The 19,145-nt window shown below is 41.4% G+C and overlaps 1 long non-coding RNA gene across 12 annotated transcripts in view; it reads right to left on the reverse strand.

Moving 5' to 3' along the window:
* LOC138418694 (uncharacterized) overlaps positions 1-19,145 on the reverse strand; it is a 333,161-nt gene that overhangs the window by 140,386 nt on the left and 173,630 nt on the right. The gene's annotated exons all lie outside the window — the stretch shown is intronic.

Consider the following 19,145-nt stretch of genomic DNA (forward strand, 5'->3'; position numbering starts at 1 on the left):
TCTTTCCGAGCATTAGGGTCTTTTCCAGTGAGTTGCCTCTTCACATCAGGTGGCCAAAGTACTGGAGCTTCAGCTTTAGCATCAGTCCTTTCAATGAATATTCAAGGTTGATTTCCTTTAGGATTGACTAGTTTGATCTCCTTGCAGTCCAAGGGATTCTCAAGAGTCTTCTCCAGCACCACAGTTCAAAAGCATCAGTTCTTCAGTGTTCAGCCTTCCTTATGGTCCAGCTCTCACATCTATACATGACAAGTGGAAAAACAATAGCTTTGACTATATGGACCTTTGTCGGCAAATGAATGTCTCTGCTTTTTAATGCACTGTCTAGGTCTGTCATAGCTTTCCTTCCAAGGAAATTTTAATTTCATGGCTTCAGTCACCATCCACAGTGATTTTGGAGCCCAAGAAAATAAAATCTGTCACTGTTTCCATTTTTTCCCCATCTATTAGCCATAAAGCGAATGCCATGATCTTAGTTTTTTGAATGCTCTGTTTTAAGCCAGCTTTTTCACTCTCCTCTTTCACCCTTATCAAGAAGCTCTTTGATTCCTCTTCACTTTCTGCATTAGAGTGGTATCATCATTGCTTTCCTCTTCACTTCTTTCCTCAGCTATTTGTCTGAAAGCCTTCTCAGACAACCACTTTGCTTTCTTGCATTTTTTTTCCTTTGGGATGATTTTGGCCACTGCCTCCTGTACAACGTTACGAACCTTTTTTCCATAGTTCTTCAGGCAGTCTGTCTACCTGAATCTATTTGTCACTACCACTGTATAATCATAAGGGGTTTGATTTAGGTCACACCTGAATGGCCTAGTGGTTTTCCCTACTTTCTTCAATTTAAATCTGAATTTTGCAATAAAGAGTTCATGATCTGAGGCACAGTCAGCTCCAGGTCTTATTTTTGCTGACTGTATAGAGTCTCTCCATCTTCGGCTGCAAAGAATATAATTAATCTGATTTCAGTACTGACCATCAGGTAATATTCATGTATAGAGTCATCTCTTGTATTGTTGGAAAAGGGTGTTTGCTATGACCAGTGCATTCTCTTGACAAAACTCTGTTAGCCTTTGCCCCACTTCATTTTGCATTTGAAGGCCAAAGTGAGAGCTGCTCAGTCGTGTCCAATTCTTTGCAACCCCACAGACTATACAGTCCATGGAATTCTCTAGGCCAGAATACTGGAATGGGTAGCCATTCCCTTCTCCAAGAGATCTTCCCAACCCAGGGATCGAACACAGGTCTCCCACATTGCAGGCGAATTCTTTACCAGCTGAGCCACAAGGGAAGCCCTTTGAAGGCCAAACTTGCCTGTTATTCCCGGTGTCTCTTGACTTCCTAATTTTGCATTCCAAACCCCTATGATGAAAAGCATATCTTTTTTTGGTGTTAGTTCCAGAAGATCTTGTAGGTCTTCATAGAACCAGTCAACTTCAGCTTCTTCAGCATCTGTGGTTGGGGCACAGACTTGGATTACTGTGATGTTGAATGATTTCCTTGGAAACAACCGAGATCATTCTGTCATTTTTGAGATTGCATCCAAGTACTGCATTTTGAGCTCTTTGGTTGACTATGAAGGCTACTCCATTTCTTCTAAGGTATTCTTGCCCACAGTAGTAGATATAATGGTCATCAGAATTAAATTTGACCATTCTCATCCATTTGAATTCACTGACTCCAAAAATATTGATGTTCACTCTTGCTGTTTCCTGCTTGACTACCTCCAATTTACCTTGATTCATGGATCTAACATTCCAGTTTCCTATGCAATATGGTGCTTTACAGCATCAGACTTTACTTTCACCAACAGACACATCCACAGCTGAGCATCATTTCTGCTTCAGCCCAGCCACTTCATCCTATCTGGAGCTATTAGTAATTGCCCTCTGTTCTTCCCCAGTAGCATACTGGACACCTTCTGGCCTGGGGAGCTCATCTTCTGGTGTTTTATCTCTTTGCTTTTTCATATTCTTTATGTCCATGGGGTTCTCACAGCAAGAATACTAGAGTGGTTTGCCATTCCTTTCTCCAGGGGACCACATTTTGTCAGAACTCCCCACTAGGACCCATCCATCTTAGGTGGCCCTCCATGGCATGGCTCATAGCTGCACTGACTTATGCAAGCCCCTTTGCCATGACAAGGCTGTGATCCATGAAGGGGAGGCATTGGGATATTTTATATAATTACAAGTGAATAGGATTGATCATCAGTTTAGGAATTTTATTTGTTGATTTTCCTCATTGAGACAGAGGGAAATTTTAATATAGTAATTAGGTTACTTTTCCCCCCCGGAAGTTTAAATCTTTAATGTTCTTTATCTTTGTAGTGGTGTTTACTCCACACAGAATGCTAAATCAGAATTTTAGCTCTGGCCTTATAATACATCCAGGGTTTTAGTTATTTGCACTCATATTGCAATAGAATAACCACAAGACGCTAAAGGATTGCAATAAGGTTGAGTCACTTCTGTTTTTACATACAATTGGACTTCAACTGAGCCAACTTTTGTAATCTGATTCTTAAGATCATATGAGATTTTAATGTGATTTTTCAATTTTAAGATATATTTCCCCCACATTTTTAATGTTTTAAGGTCAATATGTCAAATGAAACTTGCCAGGGCTTTCTTTTATTTTTATAGGCATCAGTTCAGTTCAGTTCAGTTCAGTTGCTCAGTTGTGTCTGACTCTTTGAGATCCCATGAATTGAAGCATGCCAGGCCTCCCTTTCCATCACCAACTCCTGGAGTTCACTCAAACTCAACGTCCATCGAGTCGGTGATGCCATCCAGCCATCTCATCTTCTGTCGTCCCCTTCTCCTCCTGCCCCCAATCACTCCCAGAATCAGAGTCTTTTCAAATGAGTCAACTCTTCGCATGAGGTGGCCAAAGTACTAATGCTTTCTAAAATTAGTTTTGAAATCAAAGAAATAAAAATTTATGGCACCTGGGCTTATGGAAATCTTTCAGCTTGAACTATATAGATGAAAGTTATTCAACAATAACTTTTGGTAATCTTTTCCTGATGGTATTTGATATGTAATTTGCCTGTGTCTCCTAGCAATCTTTTTTTTTTTTTAATGGGTAGTCTTTACTCAGTGGGGCTTCCCTGATAGCTCAGTTGGTAAGGAATCCACCTGCAATGCAGGAGACCCTGATTCAATTCCTGAGTAGGGAAGATCCACTGGAGAAGGGATAGGCTACCCACTCTAGTATTCTTGGGCTCCCTTGTGGCTCAACTGATCAAGAATCTGCCTGCAATGCAGGAGACCTGGATTTGTTCCGTGGGTTGGGAAGATCCCCTGGAGAAGGGAATGGCTACCCACTCCAGTATTCTGGCCTGGAGAATTCCATGGACCGTATAGTCCATGGGATCGCAAAGAGTCAGACATGACTGAGCGACTTTCAGTTTCACTTTCACTTACTCAATGTCTCATGTTCAGACATCACAAAAGTCCATGTTATCACTACCAATATTATCATTATCTGAGTATTAACAACATGCACATTCTTTTCTATTTTATTTATTTATTTATTATCTTTTTGCCACTCCACACAGAATGCATGATCTTAGTTCCCTGACCAGGGATCAAACCCATGTCCCCTGCACTGGGAACATGGAGTCTTAACCACTGAACCACCAGGGAGAAACTAGGGAAGTCCTTCTCCTGGCAATCTTGACTGGCTTTGATTTCCTGGAAGATCTCTGGAATACTAAACCAATGACATGTGTGGCTAGATAGGCCATTCTCACTGACACGAGTGGTGACTTCACCAGTGGACACATGATATCTTTTGTTCCCAGCTGTTTTGTATTCCCGCTGGTGCCACCTAAGGATTCAGCCCTTCCATTTGAGTCCTGCTGGTGCCACCTAAGGATTCAAACCCTTCCATTTGAGTCCTGGAAATTGATGTCAATGTAATTCTGCCAGATGAGGTAGGAGCAGGTCTCCAGAGAGGCAGCAGAGGAAGGAAGTTGCCTATCTAAAATGTCAGAAGCACAGTATGGAGAAAGAGTCCAGGATTAAAATGGTGGAATTTTAATACTTAATTAAACTTAATACTAGTCTTGGGAAAAGGGAAGCAGCAGTGAGGGAATAAAAAAGAGAGAGAGAGAGGAAAATGACAACAAGCTGCCTCCCTCAGAAATTAAGTAGATATTTGTATATGAAAACCAGAGTTGATGTGGAAGCAAGCAGTTAATATTCTCAACTACACCAAATATTTCTTTACTATATTAATACAAGAAAAAGAGTAAAGATTTGGGAGATTAGATTCACCCAGTAATAATAGAATTCATGGCTTAATGTTGCTGGCTAGGACATTAATTTGAAAGCATTTGGGAATTTCTGTATTGGATTTATTTATAAGCCCAAGAAGAAGTGGAGGTCAATATAAATTAGAGACACGGAGTCCACTATAAGCCATAACATGACCCATGGCAAGGAATAACCCATGAGTGATGAAACTGTACTATCCAAACCAGGAACGGGCACAACCTCGGGCCATACATTCTCATGGCAATTTACAAAAGCCCTAATTTGGAGCCCAAAGTAAGGATAGCCATTCTGTCCAGTTATAACTGTTACATGTATATAATGATTCTTTATTTAGTCTCTATAGCGTCATGCTATTACAACATAATAATAAAGCATGAGAAGAACTCCATCTTTTGGGGTGTCTCCCACCTCTGATATAAAGGTGAACTCTTAGCTGCCATGTCTGTACCGCATAACTATGCTCTCTGGCCACAGCCAGACGATGAGTGGACAAGCATCCAGTTGAACCAATCTGATGCTGAGAATGAGGAGCTAGTTCTGTCTGGACTATTTCCTCGAATGACAGGACATGAACCTAGAACCTGGGGTGTGTCTATCACAGCCTCTGAGGCAGAGAAGGAAGAATGAAGGCAACACTCTAGAAGTGGAGGTAAAAGACCTGGAGAGGGAATTGCCTAGCAGGCAGAAGGAGAGGGAAAGAACATGATAGAACAGGAGTCCAAAAGGTCCTGGGGGTTCCTGGTTCCAGTTCTTCCTGAGAACTGAGACTCAGCAAAATGTCCTACTTCCTGAGAACTGCGACTCTGGCCTTCTATTGTACAATGAATGCAGTACCCTCCATTTAATTCTGCTAGCTTGAACTTTATAACTTGACACTTAGAGTCCTAACCAAGATGTTGTTATTCAGTTGCTAAGTCATGTCCAGCTCCTTGCAACCCCATGGACTGCAGCATGGCAGGCTTCCCTATCCTTCACTATCTCCCAAAGTTTGCTCAAATTTATGTCCATTGAATTGATGAGGCTATCAACCTCACCTCATCTGTTTCCCCCTTCTCCTCCTGCCTTCTATCTTTTCCAGGATCAGGGTCTTTTCCAGTGAGTCAGCTCTTGGCAGGTGGCCGAAGTATTAGATCTCCAGCTTCAGCATCAGTGCTTCCAATGAATATTCTGGGTTGATTTCCTTTGACTGGTTTGATCTCCCTGGTATCCAAGGGACTCTCAAGAGTCTTCTCCAGCACCACAGTTTAAAGGTATCAGTTCTCTGGCACTCAGCCTTCTTTATGGTCCAACTGTCACATTCATACCTGACTACTGGAAAAACCATAGTTTTGACTACACAGACTTTTGTTGGCAAAATGATGTCTTTGCTTTTTAATATGCTGTCTAGGTTTGTCATAACTTTTCTTCCAAAGAGCAAGTGTCTTTTAACTTCATGGCTGCAGTCACCATCTGCAGTCCAAGATAGGCCCATAGATTTAATATAACTTAATATACCTTAAATTTCTCTTATCTAATTGTGAACCACATGGTTCCCTACCTCTGCTTCAGTACAAAGCACTCAAAGAGATGAAGGAATGGGAGACACAGTGTTAATATAAAGGTGAGTCTTTTTGTAGATAAAAAGATATGAGAAATATAACAGATATTGTAAAGATATAAGAGAAAAATAGATAAGATAAAACAATTAAGACCTCTTTATTCTCTGCTAGATATATTCGCAGCCTTAGAGCAGTGACTACATACAGTAGGGACTACTAAATATTTGTTCAACTGAATTTAACATCTCAAACTAATGACTGGCACTGAGCATTATACTTCATGGGATAATGTCAGAGGCACTCCCCGTAAATGAGGAATGAGAAAAGAATAGATGCTATTCCTGTTATCATTTTATGTTATCGCAGAAACACTAGCCAGTACACTAAGTAAGAAAAAATTATGTAACAAAATGCTATATAAAGTTCTGGGGAGATGGAATTGATTTACATTTCTCTATTCCTCCAGCTAAGTACAATTAAAACCCCTTGACACTATATATAATGTGTATGTATATAATGAACATAAAAATCCAAAAAATGGAGAGAAAAAGGCAACCTAACCAGGGTGGTTGGGGATGACTATCAAGGAACATCACGTTAGTGAGTTCTCTGGATTTTTCCTTTTTGCCTGAAATATCCAGGCTTGTAGTTAAAGAGGCAGTAACCCAGAAACATCAAACTGTACAGAGATCCCCACTCAAATAAGCCCCAGCAAAATTCTGCATTTTCAAGCCAAAGGACCAGGAAAGAGACGAGCAGGACAAAAACATTTAGACAATAACTGTTCTACTCCAGCCAAACAACACAGAAAAACTGTAGCCCCAACTGCCTGCAAACAGTTAGCAGGAAGCTTGGACTTCCACCCTCACCAGGCTGTACTGAGGTTGTCCCAAACCCCCTGAGAAGATAGTGTCAGAGAAGGCTGAGTAGGGAGCTGAGATTTCCACCCTCAACCAAAGGAACAAGGCACTTTCACTCTCCCCACAAGGGTGGTGGGTTAGAGAGACCTAAAGAAGGGTCAGGACCTTCACCACTGCCCTGCGGTAATGAGGCTACTCCACTCCTTCTTCTGTGGTATCAGCAAAGGGCTGGTGGGGAGCCAAAACTCCCACCCCCAGCCACTGGTAATGAGGAGCTTATTTCCTTCATAGGGAGGGGTCAACAGAGGCAGGACTTCCCTGGCAGTCCAGTGGTTAAGCATCCGCCTGCCAATGCATGGGACACAGATTCAGTCCCTGCTCCTGAAAGATTCCACATGCCTCGGGGCTATTAAGTCTGTGTGCCACAACTGCTGAGCCCATGCTCTAGAGTGTGCACTCTGCAACAATTCAAGTCATTGTAGGGAGAAGCCCACATACTGCAGCTAGAGAGGAGCCACAACTAGAGAAAGCTCACATGCAGCAATGAAGACCCAGTGCAGCCATAAATAAATAAATGAATAAATCTTTTAGAAAAACAGAGGCCAAGTAGGAATCTGGATTTCCCACACTGTCTTGCAGTAATGAGGTAGAACCTTTTCTCCCCGGCTGGAGCACTGTCAAAAGAAACCAACTAACACAGAAAGTTTAAATAAGATTCAGATTCTTATACCATATAATACCTAAGATGTTGAAGTTCCAAAATCAAAAATCATTCATCATACCAAGAACCTGGGAAATCTCAATCTGAATTTTAAAAGACAATTAAGGGACTGACAAATATTTCAAAGCAGCCATTACAAAATGCTTCAACAAGCTATCATGAACAAGTCTGAAACAAATGAAAAAATTAAAAATCTCAGCAAATAATAAAAGATATAAAGAAACAAATGTAAAACTGAAAAAGCACAATAACTGAAAAAAATTTAACTCAATGAAAAGGATAAATCTGAAGAGGACAGATGAGGATGGACAGAGGAAAGAATCAGTAAACTTGATGTTTGAACAACAGAAATTTTCCAATCTGAACAGCGAGAGAAAACAATGAACAGAGCCTCAGGAGCCTGCTGCTGTTAAGTCATTTCAGTCGTGTTCGACTCTGTGCGACCCCAGAGACAAGGCTCCTCCGTCCCTGGGATTCTCCAGGCAAGAACACTGGAGTGGGTTGCCATTTCCTTCTCCAATGCATGAAAGTGAAAAGTGAAAGTGAAGTCGCTCAGTCGTGTCCGACTCCCAGCGATCCCATGGACTGCAGCCCACCAGGCTCCTCTGCCCATGGGATTTTCCAGGCAAGAGGACTGGAGTGGGGTGACATTGCCTTCTCCGTCAGGAGCCTATGGGATTATAACAAAAGATTTAGCACTTTTGTCATTAGAACCCCAGGAAAGAGTGAGGCCAAAAAGTATTCAAGGATTTAATGGTTAAACCCTTTCATGAGAAATGCTAGGCTGGATGAAACACAAGCTGGAATCAAGATTGCCGGGAGAAATATCAATAACCTCAGATATGCAGATGACACCACCCTTATGGCAGAAAGCGAAGAAGAACTAGAGAGCCTCTTGATGAAAGTAAAAGAGGAGAGTAAAAAGTTGGCCTAAAGTTCAACATTCAGAAAATGAAGATCATGGCATCCGGTCCCATAACTTCATGGGAAATAGATGGGGAAACAGTGGAAATAGTGTCAGACTTTATTTTTGGGGGGCTCCAAAATCACTGCAGATGGTGACTGCAGCCATGAAATTAAAAGATGCTTACTCCTTGGAAGGAAAGTTATGACCAACCTAGACAGCATATTCAAAAGCAGAGACATTACTTTGCTGACTAAGGTCTGTCTAGTCAAGGCTATGGTTTTTCCTGTGGTTATGTATGGATGTGAGAGTTGGACTGTGAAGAAGGCCGAGCGCCAAAGAATTGATGCTTTTGAACTGTGGTGTTGGAGAAGACTCTTGAGAGTCCCTTGGACTGCAAGGAGATCCAACCAGTCCATTCTGAAGGAGATCAGCCCTGGGATTTCTTTGGAAGGAATGATGCTAAAGCTGAAACTCCAGTACTTTGGCCACCTGATGCAAAGAGTTGACTCATTGGAAAAGACTCTGATGCTGGGAGGGATTGGGGGCAGGAGGAGAAGGGGCCGAGAGAGGATGAGATGGCTGGATGGCATCACCGACTCGATGGACGTGAGTCTGAGTGAACTCCGGGAGTTGGTGATGGACAGGGAGGCCTGGCGTGCTGCGATTCATGGGGTTGCAAAGAGCTGGACACAACTGAGTGACTGAACTGAACTGAAGGTAGACTTCAAAAGAAATAACTGCCAGAGACAGAGATTCATTACATAATGAAAGGGTAAGACACAGCAATCCTGTGCATGCACCAAATAAGAGAACTAGAAAATATGTAAGGCAAAACCTGGTAGAAACCGAAGGGGAAAGAGACAAACTCACAGTTATAGTTGGAGACCTCAACATCTCTCTCTTAACAATAGAGAAATTAGATAATCAGTAAGAATATAGCCAACAATACCATCAACCAACAGAGTCTAATCAACATTTATAGAATATTCCACCCAACAACAGGAAAATCCACATTCTTTTCAAGTGTCTATGGAACATATACTAAGATAGACCATATCAATGGCGATGAAAAAAATTTTAACAAATTTAAAATAATTGAAACCATAGAGGGAAAAGAACTTTTACATCTGATAAAAGATCTATAAATTGGTCAGTTATAAAATAAATACATAAAAAGCAATAACAACATTCACATAAACTATGGTACCAAAATAATCCTATTCACAGAAACAATAAACAAAATAAAATATCTAGGAATGCACTCAACAGTAAATGTGCTGGCGTTATGTGAGAAAAACCATAAAACTTCACTGAGGACTAAATCTTGTAGATAAATGTAAGCTTACTTTAAAGTTTATATGGAAAGGTAAAGAAACTAGAATAGCTAAAACAATTCAAAAAACAAGTATATGGCGGGATGAATCAGTTTACTCAATTTCAAGACTTATTACATAGTTATAGTAATCAAGGCTGTGTAGTATTTAATACTGGAAGAAATCCATTAATCCTCAGATAAATCTCCAAATACAAAACAATTCCTATAATTTCCTATACTTGGGAAAAGACACACCTGATTCAGCCAAGAACATTTTGCAAAAGAAGGGTAATGGGGTGAGATTTACTATACCAAATATTGATATGTATATGATATAGTTTCAATAATTATTTTAGGGGTAGAGGGTTACTCAGAACCATGGAAGAAAATAGGAAGTTCATAATCAAATCCATGCAAATGTACAAATTTAGTATGAATTTATGTACTTAAAACAGTTGTTTCATGAATTTTGATAGGTTTTCTAGTTGCGGCAAGGTGGTAAATCAAGTCCTGCATCTTCCTTATATCAGAAACAGACATTCTCTGGCTGCTTTCAGAGAATAAACTGTAGGGGGTTTATTCTCTGGGGCTCCACTGTGATCCAGACAAGAGTTTGGAACAGGGGAGTGTAGGAGGGGGGCAGCGTTTCTATGAAAAACACTTGGATTTAAGCTGATTTTGAAGGAATAGCCAACAGAATTTGCTACTGAATTAGATGTGTGGGTGAGAAGGAGTGGATTCCAGGATGACTGAGCAACTGGAAGACGAGTCCTGAGCTGGGCAAGCCTGCAGAGGCACAGGGCACAGGACACAGGGTGGTTCAGGCTGATGCTTATCAGACATCCAGGTGAAGGTGATGAGTGAGCAGAAAATAATAGCACATGCATATAAACATATCTATCGGTATTTTTTAAGTTTTCCATAATGAATTAGCCTATTTTTATATTATTTTATCTGATAAGATATTCTAAAGTCACTGGTGGGGCTTTCCTGGTGGCTCAGTGGTAAAGAATCTGCCTGCCAATGCAGCAATCACGGGTTCAGTCCCTGATCCAGGAAGATCCCAAATGCCATGGAGCAACTAAGCCCGTGCACAACTACTACTGAGCCAGCACTCTAGAGCCCAGGAGCCGCAACAACTAAGCCTGCGCTAGAGCCCATGCTCCACAGCAAGAGAAGCCACTGCAATGAGAAACCCACACACTGCAACTGGAGAGTGGCCCCCACTCTCAGCAACTAGAGAAAAGCCTGTGCAGCAAGACCAGCACAGCCAAAAACAAATAAATAAAATTATTATTTCTTAAAAGTCACTGGCTAAGGTCTTCTCTGGGGTCTCAGTGGTTAGGATTTCACCTTTCAGTGCAGGGGGTGCAGGTCAGATCCCTGGTCTGGAAGCTAAGATCCCACATGCCTCTTGGCCAAAAAAACCAAAACATAAAATAGAAACAGTATTGTAACAAATTCAGTAAAGACTTTAGACAAGGTCCACATAAAAAAAAAAAAAAAGTCACTGGCTGTATTTTACTGAATTCAGAACTTCTGAATCATATTCATTTCTAAGTTAGCAGATTTTCCCCCTTAACAATTCACAAGAGGTTGAGAAATACATGTGAGTTTCGTAGAGGGAGTAGTGAGTTAAGGACATGACTCCCTGGGAGCCTGGAGGAATCTTCTTAAGGAGGAAGAGCAGGCCCCGCCTCCATACCACCAGACAGTATGACAGCCCAAACCACCACTGAGACAGGATCCAGAACCCCTACGGCATTGCAAATCCCTTCTTAGGACTCTATTTGTAGCTTCTGTCCCTGGCAAATAGCAAGTAATTTAAGTTTTTCTTTTTCTTTCTTTAAGCAGAGAACTCAAAGTGGAGGAAGATCTTTCCTCACTCTGCCTAAGAGGTCAAAATGGCAGCTTCCAAAGTGGAGAAAAAGTACTAAAAGAATGACTGAAAAAAAGGTGAGGAAGCTAGAAAGTAGCTGGATAACAGCACGATATGCAGTAGCCAATATTATTTTAAACTAAATTCCATGTGATACCTAATGTATACAGGTATATGAAAATGCTGCGGAATAAGCCCCAGGAAGGATGGGTAATGTTCCCACGGGTCTTTCTGTAAGTAAAAGCAATCAGAGCACTGGCTACAAATGGTCAATGTGTGATTGGGAGCTTTTTCAAGTAATAGTCAATATAAGTTAAGAATCAGTCTTAGTGACTTATTCCATGTCACTCCTTGCCATCATTTTGAAATTATTAAATTGGGCACAGTTCAGAAAGCAAACCTGATGCCTTTACAGAGATGGAGCCCACGTGCTCTGGGTGGGATCACCACTGTAGGAGAACGTTACATTTCCTCTTAAAGCAAAATTCTTGTAGGTTTTTGCCTCTTTATATCTACATTTAAATCTCACCTACCATTGTTTAGGAAATCCTATATTTGGGGTGCTTCTTCCATAATAAAATGTCATCATTTGTCAAAATAAAATAAAGTAAAATAAAGGGGTGGGAGGGTGGGTAGAGGCTTAGTTAGACCAAACATCCAGGTAAGAAAGCAGGTCGGATTCCACAAACATTGATTACTTGCTATTTGCCAGGGACAGAAGCTACAAATAGAGTCCTAAGAAAGGATTTGCAATGCAGTAGGGAAAAATAAAATCATGACAAAGAACAGAAAAGGAATGAACATTTATTAGTAATCACTCATTTGCCATTTATTTCATCACAATTAGGCTATGGTCAGGAGTCCACGTTTGCAGAGGCGAAAGACAAACACTTCAACACGAATGCCCAGATGCAGGGGTGAACCCAAAACATTTAACCACAGACTGGTGAGAGCCTCCTGGCCAATTACCAATCCTGCCCAGACAGGTGGTGGGGAAATCCACAGAGAAATGAACTCACACTTTGTCTTAAAGCATAACCAGAAGTTTCTTACATGCAAGTTACCTCTCTGGCTTTGGCCTTCAAGAAGCCTGAGTTCCTTATGGAGATTATGAGTAGGGAAAAAAACACAATGGGGCAAAAGCTAAAACTGGAGGGATGGAGCAGGGCACAAACAGAGGACAAGAACACATGGGGGGTACTGAGTCAGCAGGTGCCATACCAGTGGGGAGGGCTAGGCCTCACTGAGAGGTCCCAGCTCAGTGTACCCCAGGGGCTAGAAATGGAAACCCAGGCTCCCAGCACCAGCCATTCTTCCAGGACCAAGCTCATGGGAGAAGCAGCAGAGCTACCTCCTTCAAAGGAGCTTGGAAATGAGGTCACTGGGGGACTGAGAGACTGAAGATGGGTCTCCTTCCTCATTGTCCAGGCACCAAGGAAGCCTCTCAGATCCTGGGAAGAAGGACACTTTATTCACACTCTCCAGGATGAATGTGATCAAATTTCCCTCAACCCAGCCATGCGGGAATTCAGAATTCAATTTATTTTGATTTAAAGGGAATAAAGGGAAGCTTCATTTCTTTTACACGGGGGTCTGTGGACTAAGATGAATACCCTTCATAGAGGTTTCACAGCCCCCTAGTCATTTATTTATGGAGCAAAACTAGACGGGGTGAGTAGAAGAGATGTCAACTGGAGCTGTGGTTTTATAGCTCTCTGAGGACAGCTTCCTACATTCCACAAATAATGTTCTCACTCCTGCTATGAGCAGCCTCTGGACTAGCTACTGGCAACACAACCTTAACGAGGACATGGACCCTGCCATTAGGGACATCAGTCTGGAAGAAGAGGCAGATGTGCCCACAAAGGATTCCTGAGCTCCTTGTAGGTGAAAGAGACAAAATTCAAGAGTTGGTTTGTCGCCATTCATCTGAGGAGACATTCTCTGCTTGGTCAGTGGTCAATAACAAGGCACTGCCACCCAGAAGCAGGTACCAAAATTGTAAGCTAAAAAGCTTCAAGGCCAGAAACAGACTCAAGGGTATGCCCAGAAAATTCAGTCCAATTCAGTGCTAATTCACAGCATCCCATACTGAGAACACTGCTCTCTAAAGGCCTCAATAACCAATAAATATTGTGAAATTACAGGAAAATTCCAGGATTCCTAACAAACAATGAGCCAGAATGGTAATAGAGGATTAGGACCTTAAAGTCTTAGCAGTTGTTGTTGTTTAGTTGTTAAGTTGTGTCTGGCTGTTTTATGACCCCATGTACTATAACCTGCCAGGCTCCTCTGTTCATGGGATTTCCCAGGCAAGAATACTGGACTGGGTTACCATTTCCTTCTCCAGGGGATCTTCCCAACCCAGGGATCGAAGCCACATCTCCTGCACTAGCAAGCGGATTCTTTACCACTGAGCCACCAGGGAAATCCAAAAGTCTTAGTTAGGTTGCAATAAATAAATAGAAACAGTCTACATGGAAAAGATAAGTGCTTTTATTTATTTATTGGCTGTGCCATGTGACATGTTGGATCCTCAACCAGTGATAAAACCTGTGCCCCTTGCAGTGGAAGTGCAGAGTCCTAAACACTGGACCATCAGGAAAGTCCCAAGTTATATGCTTTCAAAACTACCTGAGATTCCCTGACCCAATATAGTAGGCCAGGCAGATCTGATTTTTGTTCTTTTTGTATTATAGAGAATTCCATGGGGAAATAAAACAATATTTAAAAGGGATCAATCAAAAAGAGTTTAATAGATTATTTACAAAGTTGTGGGTGGGGTATAGGGAAACCCATAAAGGATGGGTGGTGCCCTAGGGCCAGAAAGAAGGGTCCTTTGCCATATCTGCCTGAAGAAGCAAGGCTACTACAGAGGCCAGAGGAGCCAGAGGAACCACAGCCTATGTGAAAAGGGCCACCTGGCAAAAGCTGTGGCTTTTAATAGGGGGCTCAGCCTGGGACAACTCCACAGAGAGAGCTGAAGGAATAAATATCATGGCCTTATTCTTTCCTTCCTCTGATCCTCTGCTAGGGTCCCCATTAGCTGGATCCAATCAGACACAGAAGGCAAGGATGGTAGTCAATGTATCTCTACAGGTCAGCCACCTGGAACAAAGGTCAGGATAGAAGAGGGTGAGGAGTAGATGGTAAGGGGAGGTAAACGGAAGGCATGTGACATACTCTTCCTCCTGAGCTCCCAAAGAAAGATAGAAGGCAAATAAAACAGATTCACTCATCCATACTATACTACGATAGTGTTTATAAATATCCATCCTTTATTTCTCATCCATACTATGCAGAGAACAGGGTGGGATTACTGGTGGGCCAAACAAAGGTTTGGTTGAAAGGGATGGGCAATGTGAGTTAGCTGGGGAGGTAGGACAGAGAAAGTTGCAGTTTGAACATAGGTAGGAGGCCTAGAGCTGTGGGTAGGAAATCAGCTGAAAGAGGTTCTAGACTCAGACAAGTCAAATTTCACACCCACAGAGTCAGCAATGGGGCTGGAAATAAGGAAATTAATTAAAGGATCTGTATTCTGAATGATCTGCTGTCTGCCTACTCAAATCCAAATGGAAAAAAGCCACCAGTCAGGTGTTCATTCTGCCCTTGAGCATATGGACATAATGTGGGCCTTTAAGATAAGAGGATCTCTCAAAGTTTCAGGAAGCTGAATGTAAAAGACAACATAAATATATCCCTGTTAAATTTCAGAATACCAAGAAGAAAGATTTGAAAAGACTCCTGAAAAAAACAAAGAGTTAACTATTAAAAAAAAAAAAAGAATCAAACTCACATTATATTTCTCATCTGCAACACTAGATACTTGAAGACAATAGAGCAGGACCTTCAAACTGCTGACAGATATTTAGATCTAGGATTCTATACCTACCCAAATTATCAATCAAATTTGAGGACAGAACAAAAGCACTTTTCAAACATGCGAACACTCGAGTTTCCCTCCCATATACCTCTTGGACAGAAATGGTATGGACCTAACAGAAGCAGAAGATATTAAGAAGAGGTGGCAAGAATACACAGAAGAACTGTACAAAAAAGATCTTCACGACCCAGATAACCATGATGATGTGATCACTAATCTAGAGCCAGACATCTTGGAATGTGAAGTCAAGTGGGCCTTAGAAAGCATCACTACGAACAAAGCTAGTGGAGGTGATGGAATTCCAGTTAAGCTGTTTCAAATCCTGAAAGATGATGCTGTGAAAGTGCTGCACTCAATATGCCAGCAAATTTGGAAAACTCAGCAGTGGCCACAGGACTGGAAAAGGTCAGTTTTCATTCCAATTCCAAAGAAAGTCAATGCCAAAGAATGCTCAGACTACTGCACAGTTGCACTCATCTCACACACTAGTAAAGTAATGCTCAAAATTCTCCAAGCCAGGCTTCAGCAATATGTGAACCATGAAATTCCTGATGTTCAAGTTGGTTTTCAAAAAGGCAGAGGAACCAGAGATCAAATTGCCAACATCTGCTGGATCATGGAAAAAGCAATAGAGTTCCAGAAAAACATCTATTTCTGCTTTATTGACTATGCCAAAGCCTTTGACTGTGTGGATCACAACAAACTGTGGAAAATTCTGAAAGAAATGGGAATATCAGACCACCTGACCTGCCTCTTGAGAAATCTGTATGAGGTCAGGAGGCAACAGTTAGAACTGGACATGGAATAACAGACTGGTTCCAAATAGGAAAAGGAGTCCATCAAGGCTATATATTGTCACCCTGCTTATTTAAATTCTATGCAGAGTACATCATGAGAAATGCTGGACTGAAAGAAACACAAGCTGGAATCAAGATTGCCAGGAGAAATATCAATAACCTCAGACATGCAGATGACACCACCCTTATGGCACAAAGTAAAGAGGAGCTAAAAAGCCTCTTGATGAAAGTGAAAGAGGAGAGTGAAAAAGTTAGCTTAAAGCTCAACATTCAGAAAACGAAGATCATGGCATCTGGTCCCATCACTTCATGGGAAATAGATGGGGAAACAGTAGAAACAGTGTCAGACTTTATTTTGGGGGGCTCCAAAATCACTGCAGATAGTGACTGCAGCCATGAAATTAAAAGACGCTTACTCCTTGGAAGAAAAGTTATGACCAACCTAGACAGTATATCCAAAAGCAGAGACATTACTTTGCCGACTAAGGTCCATCTAGTCAAAGCTATGGTTTTTCCTGTGGTCATGTATGGATGTGAGAGTTGGACTGTGAAGAAAGCTGAGCGCTGAAGAATTGATGCTTTTGAACTGTGGTGTTGGAGAAGACTCTTGAGAGTCCCTTGGACTGCAAGGAGATCCAACCAGTCCATCCTAAAGGAGATCAGTCCTGGATGTTCATTGGAAGGACTGATGCTAAAGCTGAAACTCCAATACTTTGGCCACCTCATGCGAAGAGTTGATTCATTGAAAAAGACCCTGATGCTGGAAGGGATTGGGGGCAGGTGGAGAAGGGGACGACAGAGGATGAGATGGCTGGATGGCATCACCAACTCGATGGACATGAGTTTGAGTGAACTCCGGGAGTTGGTGATGGACAGGGAGGCCTGGTGTGCTGCGATTCATGGGGTCGCAAAGAGTCGGACACGACTGAGCGACTGAACTGAACTGAACTGATACCTCTTCTGAAGGAGTCATTTAAGGAGTTAATTGTGTGTTTAGGGGTCTGATACAGAAGAAGACATGGAACTGGGAGGACAGGGAGGTACCAGAGTGTCAACTACACAGCAGTTGAAGATGCCAGCAGCGCTATCTGGACTAGGAAGATATCAGGCTTTGGAAGGAAGGTGACCAGGAAAAGATGTGGGACAATTCCATAGGCGTATATGATGGGACTTTATAATAACTGAGAATCTTTAAAATGCACAGAATACAAGGTAAATAAAGGGAAAGATATGTAGAAAACTCTAGGAAAAATTAACAACTGCATCACAGAGTTATAACAAAATAATGTAAAATTAGAGCAGATTTGAGCAGAAGTCAATAGATATGAAAAAAGAATTGAAGTTCTAAATGATGGAGAAAATAACCTGGAAGGTACACACAATGAATAAAATAGATTTCTTCTTTATCAAGAATAAAGAAAGGTAACAGCAAAGGTGGTGGGTAAAATACACAAGAAAAGTATGATCCAAATATCATGTAGGACACTCCCCTGGTAGTCCAGTGGCTAAGAGTCCATGCTCCTAATGCAGGGGGCCCAGGTTCAACCCCTGTCAGGGAACTAGATCTCACTTGCTGCAACTAAGAGTTGGCATGCTGTAACTAAAACCCAGTGCATCTAAATAAATAAATGTAAAGAAAAACATGATGTGACTATGAGCAATTAGCCAAGCACAAGAACTAATTCTATTGAACATTCTTCTGTGAGTAACAAAGAGTGGGGTCCCTGGAAGCACTGGGAAGGAATGTTGTCATAATACCTTCTTAGTTCTATGGCAAACAATACTTACTCTTTATAATGTACATGTACTTACTGCCTACAACTCTTTCCCCCAATATCCACATGGATTACCCCCTTACTTCCTTCAGAAGAAGAAGAAGTGAAGTCACTCAGTCGTGTCCGACTCTTTGTGACCCCATGGACTATAGCCTACAAGGCTCCTCTGTCCATGGAATTTTCCAGGCAAGAGTATTGGAGTGGGTTGCCATTTCCTTCTCCAGGGGATCTTCCCCACCCAGGGATCAAACCGAGTCTCCCGCATTGCAGGCAGATGCTTTACCATCTGAGCCACCAGGGAAGCCTACTTCCTTCAGAACTTTACTCAAATATCACCTTCTAGAGATCTTTTCTGACAATTCTATCTAAATTACAAAACACACAGGTATGTGTACACACATGTAAACACACACACACGTTGTACCCTTTCCTAGCTTAATTTTTCTTCTAAGCACAATAATCTTACTAAATATTTTACTTCTTACTAAATATTTACTTCTTTATCTTGTTTGTTTTCTGTCTCCACCTGACCTCCCACTAGAAAGTATGTTCCACAAAGGCAGGGATTTTTCTTCACTACTGTACTTACTTCTGTTTCCCCAGGACCAAGGACAGGGGCCAGCTCACGATAGGTCTACAATAAATATTTGCTGCATTCATAAATGTTGAATCAAGCCATAGGCAAGTCACAAAAGCCATAGTTGTGTTTATGTGATAGAAATTAAATGTTATGCTTGGCAACACAAAAATGAAGGCACAGCATACAGAAGTGGGGGTGGAAAGGCAAAAAAAATAAGAGAGAAGGAAAGTTAAAGGTGCTAATATCCTTATATTACTATGTGGATAGTTAAGATACTTTCCAGAGTTGATGAATAAGAAATGTAGGTTTAAGAAGGTTATTTAAAGTTACATGGGTAACAATTAAAATAACAAAACAGTCATGTAACTATATTGGTATGATATGACTGAACAATACTAGTATGGAGGTGAAAGACACATAAATTAAGTTAAATTTCATCTAACACAGCAAAAATCCACCAGCTAATTCTAAAGTTGAGGCATTCAGACATAAGCATAGTATTTTAAGCATGGAAATAAGTGCAGAAGACCTTATACTAGAAATAGTTAAACATGATTGCTGTGAAATTGTGGTTTAAACTATGAAAGGCTATATTGTATCAGACTACCACTTC

This window comes from Ovis canadensis, chromosome 14 (genome assembly GCF_042477335.2).
Source record: "Ovis canadensis isolate MfBH-ARS-UI-01 breed Bighorn chromosome 14, ARS-UI_OviCan_v2, whole genome shotgun sequence".
NCBI lineage: Eukaryota > Metazoa > Chordata > Mammalia > Artiodactyla > Bovidae > Ovis > Ovis canadensis.